The sequence below is a fragment of the Podarcis tiliguerta genome (assembly GCF_965153285.1).
Source record: "Podarcis tiliguerta genome assembly, chromosome: 4".
Lineage (NCBI taxonomy): Eukaryota > Metazoa > Chordata > Lepidosauria > Squamata > Lacertidae > Podarcis > Podarcis tiliguerta.
The window spans coordinates 94,521,183-94,539,689 of record NC_139537.1 but is presented as its reverse complement, the minus strand read 5'-3'; the positions used below and the strand labels follow the sequence as shown (position 1 = coordinate 94,539,689).

The 18,507-nt window shown below is 43.3% G+C and overlaps 1 protein-coding gene across 5 annotated transcripts in view; it reads right to left on the bottom strand.

Moving 5' to 3' along the window:
* Positions 1-9,377: 9,377 nt before the first annotated feature.
* Positions 9,378-18,507, bottom strand: part of KLF12 (KLF transcription factor 12) — a 228,647-nt gene continuing 219,517 nt past the window's right edge. For all 5 annotated transcript variants that reach the window (XM_083435893.1, XM_083435890.1, XM_083435892.1 and 2 more), the window contains one exon: positions 9,378-18,461. The gene's annotated coding sequence lies outside the window, so the exon portion shown is untranslated. The remainder of the gene's footprint in view (positions 18,462-18,507) is intronic.

The window sequence follows — 18,507 nt, the reverse complement described above, 5'->3', positions numbered from 1 at the left end:
ATCTTAGACCAGTGGTCCATCTACCTCACTATTATCTACATTGTCTAGCAGTGACTCCCCATGGTTTCATACAAGAAGTCTCTCTTAGCTCTACCTGAACATAAAACAAGTGCTGTACCACTGAGCTACATCCTGTTTCCTTCTTCCTGTGACTGTTTGAATCTTGTGATTTTATTCTTCATCATTATGCCCTATATCTTCATCTTTGAAACATTTCTTTTTTTTCAAATGTTTTTAGATGACCTACATGTTTTCAGATGGTTTTTAGTCATTTTTAAACGACTAATGTTTGCACGTACTTTTGGAAAGTGTGAAGGTCTCTTACCCAATTTAATCCTGAAACCATCTGGCACATGAAAACGTACAGATCCACACATTCTCTTTTTTGAGAGCAATTGTATGCTTTGAAGAGAAAAATGGTCACAGGTCAATGTCTACACTGGTGCAGCAAACTGACTAGGGCAGCTGCATCAAATCTGGCAAACTCCCTGCTTTATGATGTTGACTTTTGCAGGGCTCACTGTGAAGCTCATGATGTGTAATCATACAAAGCTCAATTGATTTGCATTCAAAGAGAACACACTGTATGTGGTGGGTGCTGTAAAAAACAACCACCAACAACTCATGAAAACGTCAAGGGCAAAAGCGGTAGAAACACCTCTGGATGCAAATCACAGGGTTTTATGAAATCAGCGTAGAGGTAAGGGATATGATCAACTGCGACACTTTCTTCCCATCCTTTTCAATAGGGGTTAATGGAGTGGGTGGGTTGGTTCTGGGAAGAAGGCTTTTTCAGTGGTGGCCCCACACTTAAGGAATGTCCTCTCCAGATAACCTGGAACCTAAGCTGTGGTCTTTTAGGCATCAGTTGAAGACCTCCATGTTCTCCCATGCCTTTTAACTACAATCTGTTCAGCAGGTCAGTTTTCACACCACATTTTGTGCTGACCTGCTGGATTTAGTTCTAGCTGTTTTTTAAATGCTGATTTTAGTGATGGGCAGGGTTTCTGCCAGGCTTTCTGCTTTTGCGACCCATGCTTTGGCCTTAAGGATATTTTTCAACGTGTATTTTGCAACTTATTGCCTGCGTCAACCACCCAGAGAACTTAGCTGGGTGGACAGCAAATGGATGCCATAATTAAACGTGTGTCAAAAAGTAAACACGGCCCACCCCTAATTCTCCACTGCAAATGCCCCTCCCCTCCCTCCACTGGCCTTGGTTTGGCAAACTGCCAATGCAATGGCAACTTAATGAGCAGACAAATGGGTAGCAAAAAAGGAGGTGCCCTGCTTCAGGCAGAACCCTGAATGGGAGGAGGAGGCTGGATGAAGTTTGGAATCAAGGAATGTCAGGAGCCTGTGGCTCAGAGGCAGAACACTTGCTCTGCATGCCAAAAGGTCCCAGGATCAGTCCCCAGCATCTCCAGGTTCCTGGATCCTGCCCCAAACCCCGGAGAGCCACTGCCAGCCCATGCCACTAGTCTTAAGCTAGATGGACTGTAATGGTTCTAGGGGTTGCTCGTGCGTAAGTTGCCGTTACTCTTGGCTAGGTTGCCTGGTTGAACCCTTTCTGTCTGAACAGCCTCAAGTTCTGTGGCTGCCTCAGTCGCTGGCAGAATCCGTCAGTGGGCGTTTCTTGAATCTCTTCCAGCATAGAAGCTGTTTGACGCCCAGTCTCCTCCTACTCTGCCTGCGCGGAAGTTTTCTGCGCAAAGTTGGTGTGGGCAGCGGAGTACCCGTGCCCTCTCCACTGGTCTCCGGCGAGGAGTCCTGGAGCCACCTCTCCGATTCCCCCATCTGCCCCCCCCTTCTCCACTGGTGTTACGCTGATTTCCTTCCCCAGCGGATGGGCTGCCTCTCTCCCTACTGGGACCCTCTCCACCATCCCTCTGGAGCCTCCTCTCTGCCTCCAGCTCCGATGGCAGTTCCCTGACATGGACCAACGTCCTGACTCAGTAGAAAAGGCAGCTTCCGGTGTTTCTTTTTCTCTGGAGAGAGAGTGTCATTTGGGCTCCACTTCAGGCGGCAAAATGTCTGAGGTCAGCAGTTGGTAATGTGCAGCTCTGCCCTGATAAGAGGATAGGTGGAGATACGGGAGGCTTATTATATTTGTGCCAACGCATGCTCTTGTGGCAACAGCTAAGCTTTCACTGGCAAAAGCAATAAACGTTACAAGGGGAAATGCTTTATGCTGATAAAAGACCAAGCAGATGACAAGTTACAAAAGCCCCCCTCTTGAGATAACCTTGAGACGCACCTGTACATAAAGATTAAACAGCAACCTGTGTGTGGAGATTTATAGCGCTTATCGACGGCCCTGGTTTCACTATTTACATTTGCAAAACTCAACTTTATTATTGGTTTCTCTCTGTTAATATTTTGTATGGAAACCAGCGTGTGCAATAAAAAAAAAAGAGTCATCTCAGAAACGAAGTTTTATTTATTCAAGTTTTACAAAGGCATTTTATGGAATGGTGAATTCTCTCTCTCTCTCTCTCTGTGTGTGTGTGTGTGTGTGTGTGTGTTTGTGTATCCGCACATGCACACAAATATACTGTACACTAGGCCAGCTTATGGTTCATCAGAAGCAGAGTACATCGGCCTCGTTTGGTGCCTGCCTGAGACTGTAGTGAAGTATTCATGCGCTTGGCAGGCCAGAGGAAGTGGCTGGAAGGATGCGTTCAGCATGTCAGGTTTTCTCTCCCGCTTTTATTATTATTAATAATATAAAACCCAAAATACAGACAAACATACAAGAAAGCATAATCAAAACAACAAAACATAGCTTCAGCACGGAGGTAATATTTCCCAAATAAATAAAGAGCAGTTAATGAGGAAAATTAAAGCAGCAAAACATATAATGAGAGCTAAATTTCACAATTTGGTGGGGAAAGAGTTTGGCAATATCTGAATTTGACATGTAAAAAACAAAATGCCACCAAACAGCGTAGATCTTCTGGGACCTCCTTACACTTACAGACATGCAATCCGTGAGTTATTTTTTCTGCAATAGCCAGAGTCCACATATTCTTATAGCACAATGGGAGGGTTTAGACCTCTATTATTTTCCATTTTGGGGCTGAAAAAGGTCTTGCTGCAGCATCTACATTGGAAGTTCTTTAGACTGGAAAAATGCTGTTTGGTTATCCCACAAGTTCAAAAGAGCACCTTGTGGGGAGGCTTGAACGGGGGTGTTTAAATTCTTAAAATGTTTATTCAAAAACATCAGTTCAAAATTTGGATGCCAGAGGGCATTCCCACTGTAGGTGGGAAAATGTTCCCCTGCTACCACAACCATGCCAATAATCTTGTGGGGTTTTTGATGGCATGAGAGAAAACTGCACACTAGTGTGGCGTCACCTGTGCAGAACTTCCCTGAGCTGAGATTAATTTATAGAGCCCAGGTGCCCATCTTGCATTTCACATGGAATCATCTAGTTCCAACTGTAGTTTCTTCTCCCGGGTAAGTTCAAGCCCTTCTAACGGGCCCACAGAAATATCAAGAAGTTCCCTGTAAAGAAAAGATACCACTCCTCTGCCTGGGTGACCCAGATTTAATCAAATTCCTTCAAATTTAGTAAGGGGTCCAGTAGCTTGTGCCTTAAGGATCGGCCAATAAATGTTGGAACTGGCAAATATGCAACCAATTAAGCCCTGGATCTCCTATAGCTAACCTGATTTCTTGAATATAAAAAAGGAAGGAAGGAAGGAAGGAAGGAAGGAAGGAGAGCGCATGCAATATGTATTTAAGTGTTCATGCTAAGGATGTGAGCCTATCCTCTGCTAAGGAATGAAATAAATGACTCAAATTGTGCACCTTTGCCAATACGCAAAACCAGTCTCAGTGATGCACCAGATCAGGTTTGGTGTTCCTACACACAGTGTGCATGGAAGGCATTTGAGCCACGTACGATGGTACATCTGAGCTGAAAGACTCGCATACAGAGCCTGTGGTGGCATCCACAACAGTAGAATACCAGACCACGCAGTTTGGTAAAGAAGGGCCTGCAGGCCACAGCAAGGGATTCAGCTACACAGAAAACAGGAGTTAGGAGTCAGAGCCAAGAAGGTGCTAAAGGTGCCACCGAGCCAAGATGTGACTCCAGGATTTAACCCAGAGGCTGATGGAGCAGATGAAGTTCTGGGGCAGGGTTAGGGTTTTCCGAACTTTCTGGGTGAGCTTGCAGCCACAGGCTCCCAGTTGCCAGTTGCTACTCCAGGGATAGTTGAGCTCTGTTCCTGCTCCATTTAACTTAAAAACCAAACAAAAAGCAGCACAACTCTGGCATGCTCATTGTCCTGGACTCTTCACGTTGGATATGAAATCAGAACAGCACGAAGGAGAAGACAATTTCACCATTGTTTAATCAAATGGAAGACGTAACTTTCCAGACACAAGCAAGATGTCAAGTGGGTGTCTCGTGTGGGTGTTCATTGGAGAGCTCAGACTTCGTGGGAGGAGATGCCGTTTGGACTTACAGTACTGTTGGGAAAACAGAAATATTAACTCCAGACAACAGCCTGAAATGGAACAATTAACGTATTGTCAAGAAGGCAATAAAGCAACCTCAATATAAGGGAGCTGTGGGACTGTATCACTTTCGAATATATTAGCAATCTAGCCAGGAAGAATCCCATTACAATCTGCATATGGCTTAGCTTGACGGATGCTTTTGATAAACCCCAAAAGCTTTGCAGCTCAAAAGCTCTGGTTTTTGTTAGAGAAACAATTATCCCAATTAAAAGTAACAGATGGCGAGGGAAGAGGGGAAGGAAACCACACGGACAAATGGAGTTTGCCTGTGACAACGCAACGCTGGGCAATGCTCAGTGTTTTGGCTTCCTTGACAAAGTCACCCTTAAGAGTAGGGTTTTTCACACACATCCTGCTGCCTGGGTGGTATTTTCTTGGACTGGTCTTAATACACTGCAAAGGGCAACTTAAACCATGTGTATATTCATACGCATATATAAATGAGCAAATACTCGTTTTTCTCACTAAGAGAGAGGGATAGGAAGGGCTCGTTCAGACATGTAGATGCATCACTGCATTGTCATCACATCAGTGCTTGATGACTAGCAGTTGAGTACCTGAACTTGCTCCTTTGATGGCAATGCCAGGGATGAAAGTTGACATCAGGCATACAGTGGTACCTCTGGTTACGAACTTAATTCGTTCTGGAGGTCCGTTCTTGACCTGAAACCGTTCTACACCTGAGGTACCACTTTAGCTAATGGGGCCTCCCACTGCCGCTGTGTGATTTCTGTTCTCATCCTGAGGTAAACGTCTTAACCCGAGGTACTACTTCCGGGTTAGCGGAGTCTGTAACCCGAAGTGTTTGTAACCCGAGGTACTACTGTATATGTGAGATAATGTTTGGTGCTCCACACATTAGAACAGAAGAGCTCTGCTGGATCAGATAAAAGACTTAGCAGCATCTTGTAAACCCACAGTGGACAAGCAGATTCCTATGGCAAGCACATGCAGTCATGCGCTTTCTACATGTGCATGAAATACCTCTCCTATTGCCTTTGCCAAGACATTGCTCCATGAACTGCATCCCTTGTATACTGCCGCTTTAAAAAACTCACCACACTCCTGGTTGATAAAGCTCTGGTTTCGAATCACACTCACCTACACAAATCAAACCTCTCCTACGCATCTGTTAAATGGCACAGAGAATGGCTTGAGGGCTTGAGGGCACATTTCTACTGCTGTCGTGAAGCAGTCTTCAGACTGGTCCTGTAGTCTGTCTGGATAGGAGACACCTGGGGCCATATATAAGCTGCTCTGAATTCCTTGGAAGAAATGTGGAAAGGAAGGCCTGCCTCATCCATTGAGAGCCATTGCATGATCAAGTGATGATTTTACTTATGTGAAGCAGGCATAATAGATTAAACCCACAGAGAGCCCATTCTGACGGCATGGCATTTTTATTCTGCCCTTCAGGTATTTGCCACCCAAGGTCACTTGCAGGATGCATCTTACACACTGGGCTGCAAATTATCAGCAATAAGCCACTGAGTTAGGCACATGCATTAAAATTGCTTTTATAATCACTCTGATAGTGACGACAACAGGGAGATTAAACAGGATCATGGGCTTGCCAATCTTGGGCATACAGCCATGTATGCAGGCAGCTTTGAAAGATCTGGTTGGCATTCACATCTCATACCTTTCAAGAAGAAATTTGCTTTGCTACACATATAATTTGTATACATTTTGTTGAACGGGATTTATGTACCACGTAATCATCAGAACCTCCATAAAACAACACAAAACCTTCACTTAAAAATACCAATAAAATCCAACTTTAAAAACCAGTTGATCTAAGGTTTCTCAAAATATAAGTAAAATCAGCAGGGCTTCTTTAAAAATAAATACAAGAGCATGTTAAAATTAAATGTCGGGGCTTGCCTAAACAAAAATGTTTTTAACCAGGTACCAAAAGCAATACAGTAAAGGGACCTGCTTAAAGTTTTTATTTTGTTTGAAATATTTACCTCTGATCCTTGCAGAAGGAATTCTTGAACAGTGGATGTGCTACCATCATTTCTGTCTATACCCCAGGAGGCCTTGGGGTGTTTCCAGGTTCCTGTGCAGATTCAGGGACACAGAGTCAGACCATCGGCCCATCTAGCCCAACCACCACTCCCAGGGACTTAGGCAGGATTCCCTCCCAGCCCTCCCTAGAGATACCAGGGATTGAACACGGAGCCTTCGGCATTCAAACCAGATGCTGTAGCAGAGCTGGGGCCTTCCCTAAGCTAGATTAAGAGTGTGCCTCTTTCATAAGGTGAAAGTGCGACGCAGTGGAAGAAGACTCCTTGACCATGTGCTTCTCTCTCCCCCCCCATCCCATTGCTGTTCCTTCTTCTCAGATACTAGATCGTCAACTCTGCTTATGGTGCAGAGTTGCACCATGTGCACTGATGATGTTATAAGACAGGGGTCAGCAAACTTACCGCGCCTCAGGCCAGTGTCTCCAGTTCCAATTGTGCGGAGGGCCGGAGGGCGCATGCCCATACGGGTGCACACACGTTATTTCTGGCGCACTTCTGGGTTGGAGGAACACCGGAAATAGCTTGTGCGCATGTGCATGGGCCTCCTCTGACCCGGATGTGAACTGGAAATAACGCTTGCTCATGCGCTCAAGCTATTTCCGGTGCTCCTCTCACCTGGAAGTGTGGGTGGCGGCAGAGGGTGGTGGGGGTCACCGTAGGCCGGATAAATGAGTCCCTCAGGCCTTATCCGGCCTGCGGGCCTTAGTTTGGGGACCCCTGTTATAAGGTATAAACCTGGAATAGCAAAATTCATTATAGGTGGACAATAGCTGGGTATATTCACCGAAGGGAGAGAACGAAGAGCGGGGAAGCCACCACTGTCCCCCTAAAGTGTGGAGTCTTTCTACTGCTAGGTGGTTCATTCAGATCTTGCGTAGTTTACCTGCAAAACTGTAATGCCAGTGGAATCTAGGGGAAATAAGCAAGGCATTGAGGAATGCCCCTGCACTTACATGACTCCTTACCTAAACAGTCGAAAGTTGCCGGAGGCTCTATAAGGGTCTAGCGGTCAGTGATGAGACAGGCGCCAGGCTGAGCGGCCGAGTGTCAGTTGGGAAACGTCAGATCAGATAAGTGTGATCCATCTTCTGAACAGCGTGGAGACATTTTCCAGAAAGAAGGCACCACCAAGACTGCAGTTGCAGAGGAGAAAGCTGTTGTACATGTGATGAAGAGAGCTGTGTAGAATATCCTTGAAAATGGTCTTCTTCAGCAACCTCCCCCTCCCCCACTATCTTCTCCGTCTTTCAGTCTCCAGTGCGCTTCTTGAGGTGGAAGATATTCACCGACATCCATTCTGGGAGACGCAAAGAGCGAGTCCACACATCAACTATGGCTTGGCATTAAGAAGCTTCCGCTGGTGGTCCTGCTGAACCTCTATCTGGACAGGATGACCTGTCTTCTGTTGTCTACGCTCTGGTAACCACTAGGTTAGATTACTGCAATGTATTATGTGTGGGGCTGCCTTTGGACATGGTTTGGAAACTGTAGCTAGAACAGAATTTGGTGGTCAGGTTGTCTCAGGGGCAAGACGGTTTGAGTACATAACACCAATCCTGGCCCAACTGTACTTGCTACAAATTAGTTTCCAGACCCAATTCACAGTGCTGGTTTTGATCTATGAAGCCTTATGTGGCTTAGGAACCCAATACAGTGGTACCTCGGGTTCCAAACACTTTGGGTTACAAATGCTTCATGTTACAAACTCCACTAACCCGGAAGTAGTTGCTCCGGGTTGCAAACTTTGCCCCAGGATGGGAATGGAAATTGCACGCCGGCGGCACGGCGGCAGCGGGAGGCCCCATTAGTGAAAGCGTGCCTCAGGTTAAGAACAGTTTTGGGTTAAGAACGGAGCTCCGGAACGAATTAAGTTCGTAACCCGAAGTACCACTGTACCTCAAGAACTGCCTCTCCCCAACCTGAACCCTGAGATCATCCTCTGAGGCCCTTCTTTGTGTGCCTCCTCCATGAGAGGTCCAGAGGGCAGCAACATGAGAATGGGCCTTTTCAGTGGTGGGTCCCTACTTGCAGAACGCTCTCTCCAGGAAGGCTCACCTAGCACCATCATGCCAGGCTAAAACATTTCTCTTCTGGCACGTCTTTGGTTTTTAGTTATCTGTAGCCTTTTTTGGTGGGTGGGTTGTTTTAAGTCTGCGTTTTAGATGTGTTTTAGATGTTTTCTGTGTTCTGTTTTATGCTGGCTTTAATGTAAATGTTGTTGTGGTTATTGCTGGTTTGTGTCTGTGGAGTCTTTTCATGCACAACTTTGGAACCAGGCCTGTCTATATGTTTGAGATGCCCATCAGCAGATTGCTCTCTGTGGGGCTGCTTCCTACCATCTGTGGATCTCACATTACGGACATATTGTTTATATTTCCCACAATGCCCCTGATGTAACGTTGCTCTGTGTCACTGTGCAAGGCCTAAATGGCTGTCCACAGTGGAGGTTTCCAGTTAACTTTTCCACAGCGTTTTGGAGCATTGTTACATCAGGGGGATTGCAAGAATTTAAATGGTAGTTCAAAGATTCAGCCACTTGGAACAGTGGGCTCAGGGCACTAGGCAGTCAAGAGTCTCAGCAGTAGATTTTTGGCCTAATGGAAAAAATCTACTCTCACTGCATAACAATGATGTATAATCTCCACAGCCACCAAGATCCAAAACCACACACACTTGTTTCTTCAAAGAAGAAAATCTATTTTAAAAAAACAAAATAACTCCACCCTATTTGTGGTAAAGGTTTTGTGACAAAAACTTCCATATTGAGTAAGTCCCGAGCAATCCAGAGTAATAATAAGGGGTTGGGGTGGGGGTTGTTCCATACAAAATGCTTTATTTATCCTTCATGCCTCCACTCAGATATTTATACCAATGCATACATTTAAAGGTTTAAACTCTATTTCAATTCACAGCTCAATTCATAGGAAAGTTGAATACATAAAAGCAATGCACCAACAGAAATATGTCTGAGACAACATTAAAAACGTTAACACTTGTTCATGAAATAATTGTCCTCTGGTGGGGTTTCTTTAGGGGGAACTCCCTTCACAATGATCATCGGGCGAACGGAACAAGAAAAAGAAACCACCCTTTTACAGTAAAGAAGAGGAAAAGCTCTGAGTATATTTACAATACATACACTATACATAAATACAAGAACAACACATACATAATCATTAACCAACTGATAACATAGGCGTTGCTTAACCGCTATGTAGCATATTAAACGCACAGGAAGGAAACTACTGGGAAAGTAAATGCCTTTAAATAAAAAGAAAGAGCAAGAAACATGTTTGCACTTAAAACCATTTGAAACGTAATGAAGAAAAAATTAAGGAACTACGGTTTTGCTCACTAGCACTGGTGTACTTAATACTTTGGGGTGTATGGATACTCGGCTCACTGGCTAATGGCTGCTGTATTCGATCAGGAACGAGAACTGAATACTGCTCTACTGCTACACCCTGGGATGAAGCTACCCCTCTAGTTTGCAGAGAGGGCATGAACGCTAGGATATTGCTTCATGAGGATCCGCCATGACAACCTGCCCTCTTCCCCTCATCCTCAAAGCACCAGTTGACCTCCCCTTTCAACAGGAACCAGCAAACACAAACTGACCCAGCATTTGAATGATTCTTTAGGCCAGATAATGCATCTAAAGCATATGTGGGGAAACAATGCATGGCGAATTCCCTCATCCCTGGCCTCGGTCATGCTTGTTGGGGCTGATTCCCCACACGTGCTTTTGGCCTGTCATTGGTAATACCATTTGCCTCCCCTCCTCATGGTAGCAAGCAGCAGAGAAGCCTTAAAGGGATGTTTTGGATAGTATTCCTATTTTAAAGAGAGGAGCAGCAAAATAACAATTCAGTTATACCATGCAGGGATAATGTCAAAGGGCAGGCCTGCACAACTTGTGACCCGCTGTCTACGTCATGACCTCTGTGCTTAACTTCCCTGCCCCATTTTTGAGGTCTCATGCAGGCAGCAAAAAACAAGCATGGAATCGGGTCTGGTAGGCTGTGTTCAGACTGATGGGCCCGTTACATGGCTTGTGGACTCGTTTCCAAGCCAGTGGAAGGTCAAGGATTGTTAACTTAAGATTTATGGGCAAGTAGGGTGTCCCTTTCACAAGCTTTTTTCCCCCTCCTGGTCACAATCTGCTTTGTCTTCCCGTTCATTTCAATAATGACTGAGCAAGGAAGCTTCTTGTGCAATATTCCTCCAAGTACGTATACGTATATATATATATTTCTGAATTGCCTCCACTGCTGATTCCTCCAGGAAAGGGGAAATGCTGTTGTATACTGAGAGAAAAGTGAAGAAAACTGAGGGCTACAAGTGATTCAGGCTCTTTGCTTCTGTGCATTTACTTCCCCTCTCTGATTAACCATCGTTCGTGCAAACAAATCAGAGGCTGAAATTAATTAAGGGGTGATCATTAAACGCTTTGCATGGCAAATATAAATTAAACCATGAGTCAAATATATTTTAAAAATGGGTGTTTTTTAAAGCCTGCATTGATCATGTGTTGTAAGACTAAAGTATCAATCAGGGATTGTTGAAAACTATTTCAATACCTCTCAAAGTTGTCAAGAGAGCATTCTATTACCTTCTTGCTAGTTCTAAGACAAAACCCAGTTCTTTAAAAATTGAAAAGCCCTGCCGACCCACTCGCTGTGACATTTATTGCCGTTCTAGGGTTATTTCTGAAATGTTAGAAAAAGGGTATTGTTCAGCGAGTTAAAAGGGAGGCATTAAGTCTCACGAATTTTAATCAAAAGAGCCTGTGCAGTTTGATCATCCAGCATCAGCTTACTGGGTAGTAAGCTGCCAATGTGGTGTAAAATATGTGGCTGGACATGAAGTAGAAATTTTTTACGGACTTCATTTTAGCAGTGACGTCCATGGTTGGAATTATTAGGCAACACTCCAAAAACTATTGGTGGCAGGATTTGGGAAAGAATAGAAATGCTATACATCTACAACAGATTGACTTGATGCTACCATGGAACTTTTTCTAAGTCACTTGTAAATTTATTTCCTCCTTCTGGGCAATGGGAAATCCCATCGACACTGGACAGAATAGGTAAATTGAAAACTGAAGAGAGTAGACAAATGGCACTTTGTGATTCGCTGTGTTGCATTCGAATGAACCCAGTGTAACCTCCCTGCCCGCCCACCCCCCATTGAAACCAGAATTGTATAACAATTCAATTACAGTTTATTGCTATGTAAAAAGAATAGGGAACTTCCCCATCTTCCCTAATGTTCACAGACAGGCACTTTTCAAATTGTTTCACCTCTGGAGATTTATTTGTAGAGATTCTTACAAAAAGGTATCTGATCATTATAATATTCTTACTTTGGACATTGACCTGTTGAGGATTTTCTGTGGCAGGCAACGGACTGGGTTCACAGCTTCCCCCCAGCACCCCAATGCCTCGTGCTTGGGATTGTATGCAAACTGATTTATGTCCTTCTTTTTTTATGAAGGATGAATAATGAGACCTGGGGATGCCCTAGGATGCTTGCTTAAGTGTGCAAACCGACTCAGAATCTTTTTAGATCTACAAATATATCTGAAAGGTTAAATTCTGCTGGAATCAGGTAAGAGCGACTGCCTCTTTTCGCGGGGCAGAGGCATTCTTCTGAAGAGTTAACAGGAGGAAAACCAGAAGAATAACAATTAATGAAAAGTCCACCATATTAAACAATAAAAATAATGCCTTCTTGTATGCGAGATCGTCACCCTGCCACCAGCAGGGAGCTGATCACAAACTAGGGGCCGTTATCTCGCAACAAATCCAAGTCTCACGTTAATTGGCCCTAGAGGCCAGATCACACATTACTACGTCTGCTTCCCAGGCTAGAAAAATAGGCTCCTCTATATAGTGTATTAATTGCAGGGAGAGTATCTTTCTCTCTTTCTGGCCATCATGTCAAAGCCATCATGTGCATTGGCTTCTGAACAGGCGTCACCAGAGTGAAGACACCCATATTTGGCCACCCTGTAAACAGACTGCTGTTGTTACTCCACCTAACTGAAAGTAGTAAGCTGTGAAGTGCCCTCTGTCTGAAAGTCTAGATTATTCATTTTCCCTGCTAAAAGCTTAAAAGGTTACTATTGGGAAGAATAATCAGAAAATCCTGCAGATGAAGGCCAAGTTCCAAAGAACGACATTAAGTATATGCAAGGGCTTGTACAGTATTTTTTTAAAAAACCAACCTTATTTTTAGTTATTTTCTTTGAACTGTAGACCACCCCCACCCATCTTCCCATGCCATATTACGGATTGTTAGGGATACACGTGCCAGTTTCAAACGTGGTTTAGCATGCAGCATGGCCGCGCTGCTGGTTGAGGAACCCAAAATGGAACACATTGGGCAAATGGAACTCAGTTATTTGGATTCTGGCCATTAATAATTTCATTTTGCTTCCCCCCACTCTAGCTTGCAGAAATTCAAAGTGACTCCACTGTCTAGTGACACAACCTCAGGTAACACAAAGCCAAGTGTACATGATACAACAAGAACATGCTTTGACAAACTGGAACATTCTTTCCCACCGCTTAAAATTGTTAATTGCATTATGAAAGCTTTACAATGCATTTTCTGAGCACATTATTTTTTTTTGGTGATGACAACTAAAAGCTTGTTTCAAAAACCATCCTTCATTTCAATTATTTACATCCTGTGAAAAACTGTGAGCTTGAAAATACTTCTTCACTATCACATAATATATTACAGAATATTGAAACTGTTACAAGTACAGTAAAATACCTTCAATTCTATTTTCTTTCTTTCTTTGTTGTAAAGAAGCAGTATCCATATAATTGAGGTCCATACTAAAAAACGGTGTTGGTACTGCAATCGGTTTAATGTCAGCATATTTAAAAGTACCAATGGGCATGATTGGTTGAGTACACATTGCACGGTTACGGATATTTCTTTTTAAATGAAACTGTGAAAATATAGCAGTTTTAACTTTATACATCTTCATCTATAAAACACAGGCAAAGGCATAATACAGTAATACAAGCTGGTTTCCTAATAAGGTAAAATTATTTTAGCCTAAAGAAAAGCTATTTCCAACTCTGTCTCTTTTTTTAAAATTCTTGAAAGCAATACTAGATCTTAGTTCAGATCACACACATGCGCACAATTAGCCATATGCACTTGTGTGGGGGCATGTAGGGAAGTTCATGGGGGCAGAAGGGCACTGACGGTTGCTTATGCTTAGCGAACATCATTTTCTATGTGAAAAGAGCGAACAAATCAATGTTTTAAATATAATTATACACTATTTGTTTTGATGTATTTATTTCCATTACCCCCCCCCCAAAAAAAACAGGGCTCATGAGTTTTATTTATCGTGCAAGAATTTATCGATTATCAAAGACACCCTCGTACAAAGATATATTTGCAAAGATATACCAGTATTTGCAAAGATATATTTGCTTCAATACGGCTTTGGGAAGGTGTGAGATCCAAGAACTTCCACTGAACGGATAAATCTCATCAAGGAAAGCTCCCAAAATGGGAATATCAATATGGCATCTCTGGCAACACCAGTCACTCAACCTTAATCTAAATAAGATGATTTCATCCAAGTGAATAAAATCAGCAGAGGAGGACACAAGGAGCAACTGCATCTGAATTCCGTGTGTGAACTCATATTGCAAAAGGCTGCTCTCAAAAGGGATCGCTTTCAAACAAATGAGTCGGAGGAGATGGTGATATGCTCAGGATCGCCATATTTGCATCGTACTGTGATCATAATATGCTGGGCTGGTTTAGGTAGGATGCTTGCAGTTTACAACCAAAGAGCATCAGGTGTGAGGCTGGCCAGGAAATGATGTGGACCGTGCTAGCGAAAGGCCAGTTCGCACACTCACTGGGCGTAGTGCCCAATACACACAAATGTGGGCACATACATCCCCCCCTCCCACCATGAATATCAGGAGGAAACGAGTACATGAATTGGGACGAAGAGTGAAACAATGTGCTGCACAGAAGAACCCACATCACATTGCGCCGCCTTCTATGTGCATTAGACCCTTGGCTCTGTGAGTGCATTGATCACTCAAGATTTAAGCAATCTTTTCTGTTTCAGTTTGGTTTCTATTGGTTCGGGGTTACTTCAATTCTTCTATCAGAAGAATGAGACTTGGCTGCATTGGTTTCATCGAAAGGAAACTCAACCTGGTTGCTGTTTAGTGAAAATACTGTCAGATTCCGACCACCTTGATATGGATTCTACGGATTTCTGCATGAGTTTGAGTGGGCTCTGGTTGCATAAGGCAGGGAACAATACCATCACCATCGTAACAGGGGAGCTCTTCTGCACGTACCATTTACATGGCGCAATTTTAAGAAGAATGCATTACTGCAGCATATTTGGAAAAGAGAGAGAACCCTCCCCTTTTCTGTTCTCACAAAGAAATAGAGATGCATCTATGTAACTTCTGCAATCCTAACGGACCCTTTTCTCTGACGGCAAGCTACTTTTAACAGTAGTGCTAAAAACAAAAGCCTCTCCACACTTCCTTTGGGGAAGCCAGTTCTCTTGCCTACGGATTAACGTGGCTCAAAACAGACCAATTTCATTTTTAAAAAATCTCTTCCCATTTATAAGCCGTGAATGAACAGAAGCTCCTTCACAGTGTGACACAATGAGGCTACGTTAGCAGATTCCTAGCTAAATGTTATGCCAAATGTTGATAAATTTGTTTTGTCTCCACCCAGAGCAGAGGGAAGCATTTTCAGATAGTTGCCCACATCAATGGTCTCCCTTCTCATAGAAGGGAATGGGAATCCCCAGTATGTATTGGACTACCATTGCACAATGAGAACCTCTTTATCTTTATTTAGGCATCATCAGTTAGCAAAAGCTAAAATACAAAAAGTCGCCCATCTCTTGCCATATTCAGGTCACACTAACAAAGTCAAAACTGCTTTTTGAAATGACAGGGGGTTGGGGAAGCCCACCTAGGAATCCCCCCCATTCTCTGAACATTGTGTCATGCTGAATTTTGCTCTCTGCGTGATGTAGTGAAGGGTTGGCTGATTTATCCTGCACTAAGAGCGACTTCTTGGGAATGATCCAAACACAATTATAATCCTACTTAATGTGAATAGGGGTGTGAAGCACATGCTGAATTCTCATGGAAGCCCATGGAACTTGGAAGTGTCTCGGTTTGCCTGGCTCCTGAAGATAGACTTATGGAATTTGCACTCTCTATGTACCCTGCTTGGTATAACTTGCACACACTTGTATAAAATGTGTGCAATTTCTGTGGGCTTGGGTGAGGGACAGAGCTGGTGGATTGTGTCCTTCGATTCTCTCCTTTTGGCGATAATTTCATCCTCAAGAAACAACTCACAGATGTTAGGATATATGACACATCCCATCGCCAGCTGAGTATTTTAGACATCTGAGGTGACCCAGAGCTGTGGTATGGCTAATTCTTAAGAAAGCCATTATAAATAAGTGAGCAAGCATAGTTGTCTCCAGGAAACTCCCTGAATCTCCCTTTGTTTTAATGGTCAGATTTAAATTCTTCATATAGGCTGCTATCTAGAAAGCCAATTCGTAGAAGCTTGCTTATTATTGATTTACAATTATGCTGATCCACCTTCTAGTCACATGTTCCTATTCCCAAACTACCAAACTTCTCCAGCCAAAGACTATTAAGCTGTGTGCCAGTGAGGGAATTAAGACCAGCCCTTTCGAAACCAGAGATATACAGTGTGGTCCCATTTGACCCCTACTGTCCTGTGATGAGAGCCATTCACATATTTCCCATTCAGCCCACTTCCTATGGTCCTTTCAGCTAAAAATCAGGAGGCAGGCACTAAATGCATGTATTCCTGCTGTGATCGGGGCAACGGTAGGCTCCCCACACTTCTTGGTATGTTATCAATAACAGCATCCGGTATGTTCTATACTTATCATATTTTATTCTCTGTTTTGCATCTTACATTTGACTTCATCTAGCAATGTTTTATTTTGAAATCTTTAGGATTAGACTTTAGTTTCCCATTCATGTGGCCTTGAATGTGTACTTAACTTTCTCCAGCAACGTTTTATTCCGGATTGTTTTCGCTGACATTTTAATGTAGGTTGTAAACTGCTTTGATTTTTTTGCTTTCTAAAGCAGTATAGAAATGAAATTAACAATAACCATCATTATCATCTTTAAGAATATTTTAAGCCAGTCTGAGAGAAGTCAGGCTTTGTGGCCTGCTCAACGCTTCATTTTCTTCCTGCCTTTTTTGTTTTGTTTTTGCAGCCTGTCTCATCTATCATAAACAGGGGCTAGGGGGAAGTTCTTGCCATCATTCGAGCAACACGATCAGAGCAAGAGAGTGAGATGGTTGGCCTTTAGTTTCTTAGGGAACTTTCAGGCGAAATCTGCCCATGAGAGCTACTTTCTTCCAGGAGAAAATGTTATTAGAATCAGTGAATCCCACCTGTCAAAACTGCTCCTTGACATACATGGATCAGATATTTGGCTCCAGATAGTCATTCTCCAGACATTTCTGGAATGCCTACCCACGCTGCCTCAACCCAGCACAACTTAGTCATGACTAAGTTTTGCCGAAACCAACAGAAGACTTACCCTGACTAGCCGTTGCTTTTAATAAGACTTGTTCACAGCGACATTTTCTGGACTGAGGTTCTATGTTTAGGAAACAGCAAGTTGTCGGAGACCTCACAAAATCTACTTAAAGTAGCTTCTTTCTGACTACTCCTGCCATTCATGTTGATGTATTCAATTCCCTTTTAGAAACAGCTATTCTTAGAGCTCTAAGCACATTTACACTGAAAGTAAATTCTTCAAGCAAGTCGGAAGGCTGCTTCACACGTGCATTCAGCATGGTGGCTGTAGAATCGACTCGATGGACCTGCATGTGTGAATGAGCATTGCAGATCAAGCAGTACAGATCCGAAGGTTTTATCCCATCCCATCCCGCAATGCTGTGCAATGGAATCAGTTCACACATTCAGTTCAGGAGTCAACACCTGCTGATTAGGGAAGAAATGAGAGACGAAGCAACGTACATGTATGTTTGAACATTACTCACTTTCAAGTAAATATGCAGGGGGTTAATGTGTTGGTTTAGGGATGGTGGGTCGAACTTTTTTTCCCTACTGTGCAGCCAGGATGTTACATTTTAATGGTCTCTTCCTGTTATAAATTAAGCAAACAGATGTAGAGAGGGTTATTTCACACTGAAATGTTACTGGTGCCTGTTTTATAGATTCTAACAAAAACAGAGATTTACTTTAAATAAGGATTAAAAAAAAAAAATAGTGGCTTCTAGAGTCTGGCATGATGACAGAGGGGTAAATATGTAAAATACCGCCATCTTTATTGCATAAGTGTGCTGAGGAATCCTTTCGCTTCAGGGAGATTCGTTTGTATCCCTCCTCTTTCCACTCGCTAGAGCTGGCTTCGTAGATTATTGATCACTCAACAATCAGGCGTGGTGATATTCTGCCGTGTTTCGATAATAATCTTTTTAAAAAGGCGACGGCAGCGGAAGGAGAAACAGGTGACGAGGAGAATCCAGGAGGCTTGTTCTTTCCAAATGTTTATGATATCCGGTTTTTGTGATAGCAGTAATTCTTCAGCAGGAAAACAAAAAGTGTGAGAAAAGGTACAAGCCATAAATACTTTTAAAAGGACATGGGTTAGAAAATAATGCCCACTCTTGTCGCATCCAGGCTATCATCTCCCAGCTGAAGGTGATAACTTTGCCCATGCTGGAAAAAAGCCGACTTCAGATGGGAGACAGAACAGTGGCACTATGCTTCCTGCTTCTTTGTGTATATGGGACAACGTGGAACGCCCCCTTTTGTGCTAACGCCATCAAAACGGGATTCAGCCCTGCTGAAGATAACTCAAATGGTACTTACAAGACAGAATTATAAAG